The 13,218-nt window shown below is 41.4% G+C and overlaps 1 protein-coding gene across 1 annotated transcript in view; it reads left to right on the top strand.

The window, feature by feature from the left end:
* The window catches only part of LOC141258620 (usherin-like), a 224,593-nt gene that overhangs the window by 186,818 nt on the left and 24,557 nt on the right, over positions 1 to 13,218 (top strand). The window lies entirely within an intron of this gene.

The following is a 13,218-nucleotide window of genomic DNA, read 5'->3' on the forward strand; positions in this document are numbered from 1 at the left end:
GAGGTCAAAATTGTCCCAGAGGTGAGACTTGCACCTATCAGACATGTATGGCAAATAATGTGGATAATGCCTCATAAACTCTGCTTTGGATGTTCTCACCATAGAATCCTCTGGTCTCCTCCTTGGTCAACCTAATTCTGAACATGTACCTGAAATCTAAGAGGGTAAACTTTGACCCCACGCAATGTAATAAATAAATTATTTAGCAAATTTCCATTCGCGACATTGGATGTTTCTTCGCCCTTTTCACAAATTTGGAGCATTCTCCTATTTCTCCGTAAAGCTGAGCATTTTGCAGACAGACATTCGTGAATTGGCCAATTACAGACTGCTAGCGTGAAATATAAAATAGGTCTGTTGAGTAGACACCGGGGAGAGTGCTATGGGGCAGCTATTTATTCACTGTGGATGAATTGATATGATTTTCTTGATTGTGTATTTTTATTTATGAGGCATAATTTATGAGCGGTGAAAAGCAAACTAAGATGAGTGATGAGTGGAAGGAGCAGGCGAGATAAATCACCGGCAGCTGAGGAACTGATGATTTTGATCGAATCTATTGAATCAGCTGTTGCCCTTAGCTATTAAAGATATTGGAAAGACCTTTTAATATCTCCTTATCGCTCTCGTGGGAAAACCATAACTATTTCATTACACACCCATAGAAAGCAGATTATTAAATGACTTGCCTGTAGTCTTCTGTTTTCTCTTACTTATAAGGGTTTTGTAAGGTTTTTACGCTGTTTGCATGTTTTACAGTAATGGGAATGTACAATAATTGGTGCAATAGTTCATTTCCATTTTTCCTACATTTTAAAATGAAATACCACGTTAGATAAGTAGAAATATATCCAGCACATGTAGCCTGTATCTTCGGCTAAGTTCACAGGTTCAGAATATGCTGCAGATTTTTGTTGCATTTTTTTTTAACAATGAATATCCACAGCTATTTACAGTGCAATACAAGTAAATGGGTTTTTTTAAGATCCCATTTACAAGTTGCAGAAAAAAAATCTGCATGAAAATAAAAGCGTAGTGCGGATTTCAAATCTGCAAAATGTTCATTCTTGTGCTGTTTTTCACTCCGGATTTTACCCTATTCAATGCTTTGCAATGGAGTAGGGTGAAATCTGCAGCCAAATCCACAATGAAATCTGCAAGTAACACATTTTGTTGCAGATTTCTGACCACATCCACAGTGGGAATTTTCTGGCACATGTGAACATAACCTTAAACTGTGATAGCAGCTACCTGCAGTTACATCCCAATTCATACAGCTCCCAGTGAGTTCAGTCTTAGCTGTATACATCTGTATGCGGTGTTCAATCCTATCTGTATAAAAACATATCTAAATTTATCTACAGTGGGTGAAATAAGTATTGAACACGTCACCAATTTTCTAAGTAAATATATTTCTAAAGGTGCTTCTGATATAAAATTCTCACCAGATGTCGGTAACAACCCATCCAATCCACACAGGCAAAGAAATCATCCATAGATGCCCATAAATTAAGTTATGTGTAATAATGAGAAATGACACCGGAAAAAAAGTATTAAACATATGAAGAAAGAGAGGTGGAAAAGCCATGGAAAGTCATGACACCAGCTGAAATCTATCAGTAATTAGAAACTAATCCTGCCAGTGAAAAATAATATCAGCTGGTTCAACTAATGGCCTATAAAAAGGTGTCTCATTACCAAGGTGCCACACAAGAAACATCTCATGATGGGTAAAACCAGTGAGCTGTCTCAAGACCTTCACAACCTTATTGTTGCAAAACATACTGATTGCATTGGTACAGAAGAATTTCTAAACTACTGAATGTTCCAGTGAGCACAGTTGGAGCCATAATCCAGAAGTAGAAAGAACATCATTTCACCATAAACCGGCCACAACCAGGTGCTCCCCCAAAATTTCAGACAGAGGAGTGAAAAGAATTATCAGAAGAGCTGTTCATGAGCCAAGGACCAACTGTGGAGAGCTACAGAAAGACCTGGAATCAGCAGGTACAATTGTTTCAAAGAATACAATAAGTAATGCACTCAACCTTCATGGCCTGCATGCACGCTCAACACGCAAGACATTGCTGAACAAAAAGCATGTTCAATAGTGTTTAAAGTTAGCTCAACAATATTTAGACAAGCCTGTGAAATACTGGGAGAATACTAGGAGAATATAGTCTGGTAAGATGAGACCAAAATTCAACTCTTTGGACGTTGTAATACACACCATGTTTGGAAGCCAAAAGGCACTGCATAACACCCCAAAAACACCATACCAACAGTGAAGTTTGGAGGTGGGAGCATCGTGGTGTGAGGCTGTTTCTTAGAATGAAGCACTGGCAAACTTCATGTAATTGAAGATAGGATGAATGGACAAATGTACCAAGACATTCTTGATAAAAATCTGCTGCCATCTACCAGGATAATGAAGATGAAACGAGGGTGGATATTTCCGCAAGACAATGATCCAACACACACAACCAAGGAAACTCTCAATTGGTTTCAGAGAAATTAAAAATAAAGCTGCTAGAATGGCCGAGCAGCCACCGGACCTGAATCCAATAGAAAATGTATGGAAGTAACTACAGTAAAGCTCAGAGTTCATAGAAGGAGCCCACGGAGCTTCAGAATGTGACGAGTGTTTGTGTGGAAGAATGGGCCAAAATCACACATGAGCAATGCCTGTGACTAGTTTCTCCATGCAGGAGGCATCTTGAAGCTGCCATCACCAACAAAGGCTTTTGTAAGAAGCATTGAATACATTTCAGGTAACATGTGTTTAATACTTTTTCCCTGTGTCATTTCTCATTATTACACATAACTTAATTTTTGGACATTATTTGGTTTGATTTCTTTGCCTGTGTGGATTAGATGGGTTGTTACCAACATCTGCTGAAAATCTGCTCACGTCAATAGCACCTTTAGAAATATATTTACTTAGAAAATTGGTGACATGTTCAATACTTACTTTACTCACTGTATCTCTCGCTCTCTCTCGTGACATTTAAAGGGAATCTGTCACCCCAAGGGACTTTTCAGATCGCTAATATGGGCATACAGGTGATAGAAATGTGAATCTATACTTACCTGTATGGCCCATATTAGCGGTCTGGTTGCTGTGTAATAGCAGAAATAATTTCATAAAAAAGCTAAGCTTCGCGTCACCCGGACACCAAGAAATCCCCGCCTACTAGCCCTATTTCCATACTCACCCCACCTCCCTTGCACAGGGCCCTGTGACGTGCAGTTCCCGACCGGATCCCTCTCCTGCGCAGCTTCCTCTGTATGGACGGTGCTCTTCTTCCTGCCATCAGTGTAGTGTTGTGCAGCAGGGAACTTGTGCGCAGGCGCGGTGAGTCACTCTGCCTTCCCAGCATCTGCGCACAAGTTCCCTGCTGCAAAACACTACACTGACGGCAGGGAGAAGAGCGCCGTCCATACAGAGGAAACAGCGCAGGCGAGGGATCCGAACGGGAACTGCACCTCACAGGGCCCTGTGCAGGGGAGGTGGGGTGAGTATGGAAATTGGACTAGTAGGCGGGCATTGCTTGGCGTCCGGGAGATGTGAAGAGACTCTTACCCGTTCTGCCGTCACTTGCCGTGACCACCCGCCTGCTCACCCAGAGACTGCTACCCTCCTGTTGTGTCCACCCGCTACACCGGTCAGTCCCCGCTATCTGACCCGTGGGAGCCACCTGCTCAATTACAAGGTCGTCCCCAGACTAACACCTGCCCCTCGGGGTCCCTCCTTGTTCCAAGGCACAGAGGTTCCACCACCCGGCCCCGTTACAGGTGCCTTCTCCAAACTCCCATTTTGAGATCTCTCCACAGGTGTTCTATGGGATTCAGGTCTGGACTCATTGCTGGCCACCTTAGAAGTCTCCCTTGCTTTCTCTCAAACCATTTTATAGTGCTTTTGGAAGTGTGTTTTGGGTCATTGTCCTGCTGGAAGACCCATAACCTCTGAGGGAGACCCAGCTTTCTCACACTGGGCCCTACATTATGCTGCAAAATTTGTTGGTAGTCTTCAGACTTCATAATGCCATGCACACGGTCAAGCAGTCCAGTGCCAGAGGCAGCAAAGCAACCCCAAAACATCAGGGAACCTCCGCCATGTTTGACTGTAGGGACCGTGTTCTTTTCTTTGAATGCCTCTTTTTTTTTCCTGTACACTCTATGTTGATGCGTTTTCCCAAAAAGCTCTACTTTTGTCTCATCTGACCAGAGAACATTCTTCCAAAACGTTTTAGGCTTTCTCAGGTAAGTTTTGGCAAACTCCAGCCTGGCTTTTTTATGTCTCGGGGTAAGAAGTGGGTTCTTCCTGGATATCCTACCATACAGTCCCTTTTCATTCAGACACCAATGGATAGTACGGGTTGACACTGTTGTACCCTCGGACTGCAGGGCAGTTTGAACTTGTTTGGATGTTAGTCGAGGTTCTTTATCCACCATCCGCACAATCTTGCATTGAAATCTCTCGTCAATTTTTCTTTTCCGTCCACATCTAGGGAGGTTAGCCACAGTGCCATGGGCTTTAAACTTCTTGATGACACTGCGCACGGAAGACACAGGAACATTCAGGTCTTTGGAGATGGACTTGTAGCCTTGAGATTGCTCATGCTTCCTCACAATTTGGTTTCTCAAGTCCTCAGACAGTTCTTTGGTCTTCTTTCTTTTCTCCATGCACAATGTGGTACACACAAGGACACAGGACAGAGGTTGAGTCAACTTTAATCCACGAATTAGAGAAGCATCACATGATTTTTCAAACAGTGCCAATACTTTTGTCCACCCCCTTTTTTAGGTTTGGTGTGGAATTGTATCCAATTTGGCTTTAGGACAATTCTTTTTGTGTTTTTTCATTGAAGACAAATTAAATGAAGATAATAATACCAAAGAATTTGTGATTGCAATCATTTTCAGGAAGAAACCAGGGGAGGAGTCCTGAGGAGATAATTTGCATATTCCCACTGCATTTTGGGGTAAGTGAAGAGTCTCCGCGAGCTCAAAGAACACTGGATTTTGGCTGTTGGAGCTGAAAAGAGGACATCGGTAAACCAGGGGAGGAGTCCTGAGGAGATAATTTGCATATTCCCACTGCATTTTGGGGTAAGTGAAGAGTCTCCGCGAGCTCAAAGAACACTGGATTTTGGCTGTTGGAGCTGAAAAGAGGACATCGGTAAACCAGGGGAGGAGTCCTGAGGAGATAATTTGCATATTCCCACTGCATTTTGGGGTAAGTGAAGAGTCTCCGCGAGCTCAAAGAACACTGGATTTTGGCTGTTGGAGCTGAAAAGAGGACATCGGTAAACCAGGGGAGGAGTCCTGAGGAGATAATTTGCATATTCCCACTGCATTTTGGGGTAAGTGAAGAGTCTCCGCGAGCTCAAAGAACACTGGATTTTGGCTGTTGGAGCTGAAAAGAGGACATCGGTAAACCGCGCGCCTGCCGGCGCGCGCATTTTGAAGCTTTTTTTTTAAGCTTTTTTCACTGTTTTCAGAACATTAACAATAAGAACATGGAAGAGTCCAGGAGCCATTTGGTGAGCTGCATATCCTGCTACATGTTCACAGACTTGCCAGTGGAAAAGCCAAACTTCACATGCCAGAAATGCAAGCTTGTGTCCCTGTTGGAGGAAAAGTTGCGAAATCTAGAAGAGAGGTTAACTACCTTGAAAATCATTAAGGAAGGTGAAGAGTTCTTAGACAGAGCAGAATTATCTCTTCATGATTCAGAAAGAGAAGAAATTCGAACTGCACCTGACGAAACAGAGGAATGGAAGCATGTGACCCACAGAAGCAGGAGGATCGAGAGGCAGTCAGCACCCATACTGCTCAGGAACCAGTACCAGGCTCTCCCGCAGGAGAACCATGAAGAAATACAGCAAAATAAGACTTTGCCAGCAATGAATAACCTTGTAAGCCCTCAGAATCCTCCTGGATGGAGAAAGAAGAATGTTGTGAAGAAAAAACGGAGAGTGGTGGTCATGGGGGATTCCCTGTTAAGAGGAACAGAGGCCGCTATCTGCAGACCAGACATAACCTCAAGAGAAATGTGCTGTCTTCCAGGAGCAAAAATTAAAGATGTGTCTGACAGGATATCAAGACTCTTCAGACCTACAGATCACTACCCATTCCTGCTAATACATGTGGGGACAAATGACACCGCAAGAAAGGACCTGGAAACCATCTGCAGTGACTTTGAAGACTTAGGCAAGAAAGTGAAAGAATTGGGAGCGCAGGTGGTCTTCTCATCCATCCTCCCAGTGGATGGCCATGGAACAATGAGGTGGAATAAGATTCTACAGGTGAACAACTGGCTACGTCGATGGTGCCGTCAACAAGGATTTGGATTTCTGGATCACGGAATGAATTACCTATACGATGGACTACTTGCTAGAGATGGGGTGCACCTTACGAAGACTGGAAAACATGTATTTGGAAGTCGCCTTGCTACACTCATCAGAAGAGCTTTAAACTAGAACAATGTGGGAAGGGAAGCAAAAGGCCAGAAAAAGCCATACAGCTGACAAATACTATTGAGATCTCTGCAACTGGAAGTGGAAAGGAAGAACAAAGACAAAACAATTTATATAATAAAAATATGGGAGGAAGAGAAACCAATCACAAACTAAAATGTTTTTATACAAATGCACAAAGCATGGGCAACAAACAAGGAGAATTGGAACTACTAACGCAGGAAAAGGAATATGATGTCATTGGAATCACTGAAACTTGGTGGGACGATACACATGATTGGAATAAAAGGCTAAAAGGATACAACTTATTTGCAAGAAACAGACTTGATAAACGAGGAGGAGGTGTTGCATTGTATGTTAGAAAAGCGTATATCTGCACAGAGATTGAAGCTTCAGAGACTGGGAGTTCTGTGGAAACTGTTTGGGTAAGAATACAAGGAGAGAACAACGGAAAGGACACCATTGTAGGCATTTACTACAGGCCACCTGGGCAAGCTGAAGATATGGATGAACTCTTTATGTATCAAATGACCAAGTTCTCCAAAAAATATGACGTAGTGGTCATGGGAGATTTCAACTATCCAGACATTTGTTGGGAATCTCTCTCAAGTAAAACTAACAGGTCAAGCAAATTCTTATCCTCTCTTGCTGACAACTTTATCTTCCAAAAGGTAGGGGAGAAAACAAGGGGATCTGCTACTTTGGATCTAATCCTTATAAACAGGGAGGAAATGGTTGAGGAGATAAAGGTGGCTGGGACCCTAGGAGGCAGCGATCATGCTATTATAGAATTTTGGATAACTAGAGGAGGAAGACATGTGAAGACTCAAACTTCAAGGTTAGATTTTAGAAAGGCAGATTTTAAGAGACTCAGAAAGAGAATAGGAGGGATCCAATGGCTGGATGTCCTTAAGGACAAAAATGTCCAGGAAGGATGGGAAATTTTTAAAAATGAGATTCTCAAAGCACAATCGTTAACAATCCCGAAAAGTAGGAAGAATGGGAAGCATTTAAGGAAACCAGGATGGATGAACACAGAACTTAAACACATGCTAAAAAGAAAGAAAGAAATGTTTATTAAATGGAAAGAGGGAGGCATATCTAAAGAAGATTATAATGCAGTCTGCAGATCCTGTAGGGCACGTATCAGGTTAGCTAAAGCTGACAATGAATTAAGGCTTGCAAGAGATGTCAAAAGCAATAAAAAAGGATTTTGGGGGTATGTCAAAAGTAAAAGAAAAGTCAAAGATGCTATAGGATTTTTACAGGATGAAAATGGAGAAATGGTAAGAGAGGATGTTGAGAAGGCCGAACTTTTTAATTCCTATTTTGCATCTGTTTTCTCTCAGAAAGAAAATGTAACATCAACTGATCTTCACTGTCCTTTTAAAGGAATAGAGGAATCCAAGTTATCTGTAAACAGAAAGATTGTGAGGGAATATTTAGCTAACATAAATGAGTTCAAGTCTCCAGGTCCAGATGAATTACACCCCAGAGTACTGAAGGAGATCGTAGAAGAAATTTTAGAACCACTCTCCATAATCTTTGAAAATTCTTGGAGAACAGGAGAAGTCCCAGAAGACTGGAGAAGAGCAAATGTTGTTCCTATCTTCAAAAAGGGGAAGAAGGTGGACCCAGGGAACTATAGGCCGGTGAGTCTGACTTCTATACCAGGAAAGATCTTTGAACAAATTATTAAACAACATGTATGTAAGTACATGGATAAGAATGAAGTGATTAACCAGAGTCAGCATGGGTTTGTAACTAACAAGTCATGTCAGACTAACTTAATTTCCTTCTATGACAGAATCACTGACTGGGTGGATCAGGGAAGTGCTGTAGATATAGTATATCTTGACTTCAGCAAAGCATTTGACAAAGTATCTCACACCATCCTTATTGAAAAAATGACCAAGTATGCAATGGACCAGGCAACTGTTAGGTGGATTCATAACTGGCTTAGTGATCGGACTCAAAGGGTGGTTGTAAATGGCTTCACATCCAGCTGGATGAATGTCTCAAGTGGGGTACCACAGGGCTCTGTCCTGGGACCTGTATTGTTCAACATCTTTATCAATGATTTAGATGAAGGAATTGAGGGTAAACTGATTAAATTTGCTGATGACACAAAGCTAGGAGGGATAGCTAATACTAGAGAAGAGAGAGAGAGGATTCAAAAAGACCTAAATAAACTGGAGCAGTGGGCAGCAACCAACAGAATGGTTTTTAACAGGGAAAAATGCAAAGTACTACATCTGGGCAATAAAAATGAAAAAAGCATATACAGAATGGGAGGAATAGAGCTAAGCAACAGTACATGTGAAAAAGACTTAGGTATACTAATAGATCATAGACTGAACATGAGTCAACAGTGTGATGCAGCAGCAAAAAAGGCAAATACAATTCTGGGATGTATTAACAGAAGCATACAGTCTAGATCACGTGAAGTCATTATCGGTCTTTACTCCTCTTTGGTCAGACCTCATCTGGAATACTGTGTACAGTTTTGGGCACCACATTTTAAAAAAGACATAGACAAACTGGAGCAAGTTCAGAGAAGAGCGACCAGAATGGTGACTGGTCTGCAAACCATGTCCTATGAGGAACGGTTGCAGGATTTGGGAATGTTTAGCTTGCAAAAAAGAAGACTGAGAGGAGACTTAATAGCTGTCTACAAATATGTCAAGGGCTGTCACATTGTAGAAGGATCATCATTATTCTCATTTGCACAAGGAAAGACTAGAAGCAATGGGATGAAACTAAATGGGAGGAGACACAGATTAGATATTAGAAAAAACTTTTTGACAGTTAGGGTGATTAATGAGTGGAACAGGCTGCCACGAGAGGTGGTGAGTTCCCCTTCAATGGACGTCTTCAAACAGAGGCTGGACAGACATCTGTCTGAGATGATCTAGTGAATCCTGCTTTGAGCAGGGGGTTGGAGCAGATGACCCAGGAGGTCCCTTCCAACTCTACCATTCTATGATTCTATGATTCTATGATTCTATTATCTGACAGAATTGCAGGGGTGCCAATACTTTTGGCCACCACTGTAGCTGAATACACCTATTTGGAGTCAGATACCTTTAATAGCTGTGTACATCTACATGCAGTGAACACCCCCAAGTGGTGCTCGATTTTAGCTGTATACATTTATATGCAGTGAGCTCCCCCTATTGATGTTTAGTCCTGGATGTATACATCTACATTCAGTGAGCTCCTTCGACTGGAGTTCAATCCTAGCTGTATACACTGTGTTCCAAATTATTATGCAAATAATATTTTCTCAGATTTTCCCAAATTACCTATATGAATTGCAGTCATTGTAATTTTCCAGTCAATGGACGAGAGAGTTCAGAAGCTCCTTTCGAACAAGGGGTCCTATGTGCAAATGTAACATCACCTAGAATAAAGTTTTGAGTTGAAAACTGTTTGATTTCAGTTTGTAATAACCTGCTAATGCTTAGAATTTCAAAAATGACCATTTTTTTGTTCTTTATTAAAATGAAAAGGTTGAAAACTCTGCTGTGCATAATAATTTGGAACATGCATTTTGAGTGCAGTTTGAGTTTTTTATTTTTTTTAAAATATCCTGTTATCATAGGCAGTTTGTACAAAAACCTTTCAATTGTACTCTAATAGCTATTTGACTGGAAAATTACAATGACTGCAATTCATATAGGTAATTTGGGAAAATCTGAGAAAATATTATTTGCATAATAATTTGGAACACAGTGTACATGTAAATGCAGTGAGCTCTCCCTATTCTCGTTCAGTCCTAGCTGTATATATCTATATTCAGTGAGCTCCACCTAGTGGCGTTCAGTCCTAGCTGTATACAACTACATGCAGTGAGCTCCTTCTAATGAAGTTCAATCCTAGCTGTATACATCTATATGCAGTGAGCTCTCCCTATTGGAGTTCAGTCCTAGCTGTATACATCTATATGCAGTGAGCTCCCCCTATTGGAGTTGAGTCCTAGCTGTATACATCTATATGCAGTGAGCTCTCCCTATTGGAGTTCAGTCCTAGCTGTATACATCTACATGCAGTGAGCTCCACCCAGTGGCGTTAAGTCCTAGCTGTATACATCTATATGCAGTGAGCTCCACCTAGTGGCGTTAAGTCCTATCTGTATACATCTATATGCAGTGAGCTCCACCCAGTAGCGATCAGTCCTAGCTGTATACATCTATATGCAGTGACCTCCACCTAGTGGCGTTAAGTCCTATCTGTATACATTTATATGCAGTGAGCTCCACCCAGTAACGATCAGTCCTAGTTGTATATATCTATATTCAGTGAGCTCCACCTAATAGCGTTTAGTCCTAGCTGTATACATCTATATGCCGTGAGCTCCTTCTAGTGAAGTTCAATCCTAGCTGTATGCATCTATATGCAGTGAGCTCCACCTAGTGGCATTCAGTCCTAGCTGTATACATCTACATGCAGTGAGCTCCACCTAGTGGCATTCAGTCCTAGCTGTATACATCTGTATGCAGTGAGCTCCTTCCAGTGGCTTTCAGTCCTAGTTGTATATATCTATATTCAGTGAGCTCCACCTAATAGCGTTTAGTCCTAGCTGTATACATCTATATGCCGTGAGCTCCTTCTAGTGAAGTTCAATCCTAGCTGTATACATCTATATGCAGTGAGCTCCACCTAGTGGCATTCAGTCCTAGCTGTATACATCTGTATGCAGTGAGCTCCACCTAGTGGCATTCAGTCCTAGCTGTATACATCTGTATGCAGTGAGCTCCTTCCAGTGGCTTTCAGTCCTAGCTGTATGCATCTATATTCAGTGAGCTCCACCTAGTGGCTTTCATTCCTAGCTGTATACATCTATATGCAGTGAGCTCCTTTTAGTGAAGTTCAATCTCCGCTGTATGCATCTATATTCAGTGAGCTCCACCTAGTGGCTTTCATTCCTAGCTGTATACATCTATATGCAGTGAGCTCCTTTTAGTGAAGTTCAATCTCCGCTGTATGCATCTATATTCAGTGAGCTCCACCTAGTGGCTTTCATTCCTAGCTGTATACATCTATATGCAGTGAGCTCCTTTTAGTGAAGTTCAATCTCAGCTGTATGCATCTATATTCAGTGAGCTCCACCTAGTGGCTTTCATTCCTAGCTGTATACATCTATATGCAGTGAGCTCCTTCTAGTGAAGTTCAATCTTAGCTGTATACATCTACATGCAGTGAGCTCTCCCTAGTGACTTTCAGTCCTTGCTGTATACATCTATATGCAGTGAGCTCGCCCAAGTGGTGTTTAATCTCAGCTGTATACATCAATATGCAATGAGTTCCCCATAGTGGTGTTTAATCTCAGCTGTATACATCAATATGCAATGAGTTCCCCATAGTGGTGTTTAATCTCAGCTGTATACATCAATATGCAATGAGTTCCCCATAGTGGTGTTTATTCTCAGCTGTATACATTTATGCACAGTGAGCTCCACCTGGTGGTGATTCCATATAGCCTAAATTAACGATTGGTTTTCAAGTCAGAGAAACAAAATTGCTTATGCAAATATATTCTGAAGTTAAGAGCTTAAGACCTAAAGACAGAATAGTGGACATTAACTTTAATAAAAGTGTAGTATATTTAGCAGAGCCTTTCATGTGTGGTGGGGGTGGCACTGAATTTTACTGCTATGATTTCTCTGCATGCTTCTGCAGAATAATGATAACTGATGTAGCAGTGCTGGACGACATTATTGCTTCACTTGTATGTTGCACTTGTCGCATCTATCACATAAAGGTTGAAACAAAGTAACACAAAAATCAGGAATAAAAACAAAAACCCCATTCCCGCTGCTGAGAAATCTACAGAAACACAAAAGCTTAGTAAGGAATATGGCTCAGAAAATCGCTTAGGCAGTCGTTTTGTATTGCCATTTAGATCAATCTTCCTGATTGATCACTGTGTAATTCGCCATTATTGAGCCTAATTTAACCCTATAAACCTTCCCATCCATATCCTCCGTCTATGGCTGGTGACATCCCCACAAAGAACTTACTGATGCAAATCCCGACCCCATCTGACCTTTCGCGATATTCGTGTTTAATTATACAAATGATTTGTGATAAATAAGATTACACCTTCTCCCATATGTTTATTCACTCCTTGATGAACGCAAAATTAAATTTTTTATGCAGATTTGGTGGAAATATGCTTAATAAGTGCTGAGTTTTAGTTAGTCCTCAAATCGCGCGGTTTCTATTGGTAGGTAAGTCAGACAATTCTCAATACTGAATATCTAATAAACTCTGTCTGGGGTCTCCAGGTTACCTACAACTGGTAGTTACGGTATAATGATGTGTAATGGTCGTTTCTATAGTGTACCGGTGTAGCAGAGCTGAGTTTGTCATGTGCCATGCAGCTTTCAATATGACTTAGGCTTAGGGCACATTGTGTCTCAATAATATGTTCAGAGCAGCAACAAAAATCCATACATATCCAAAGTAACCATAAGGCTCTGTTCACACTATGGCAGCCATAAGAGCATCCTTTTGGGCTTTTTTTTAGGGTGGTCTTTGCAAGTATGTTTTTTTTTCTAATATATAGCAAAGCACAGCAGAAAGCACTTTTTCATAGTCTGCTATGCAACCCCCCCCCCCCAAAAAAAAAAAGAGAGGTGACTCTTTACCCATAATGTCGCCTACATCAGAGCCTTCCCTCAGAGATTTACATTGGGAAATATCCTCTGTTTATACCTTTGACAGAAGGCTC

This window comes from Phyllobates terribilis, unplaced genomic scaffold, assembly GCF_046119375.1.
Source record: "Phyllobates terribilis strain yellow unplaced genomic scaffold, ASM4611937v1 Scaffold_3__8_contigs__length_932513732, whole genome shotgun sequence".
Taxonomy (NCBI): domain Eukaryota; kingdom Metazoa; phylum Chordata; class Amphibia; order Anura; family Dendrobatidae; genus Phyllobates; species Phyllobates terribilis.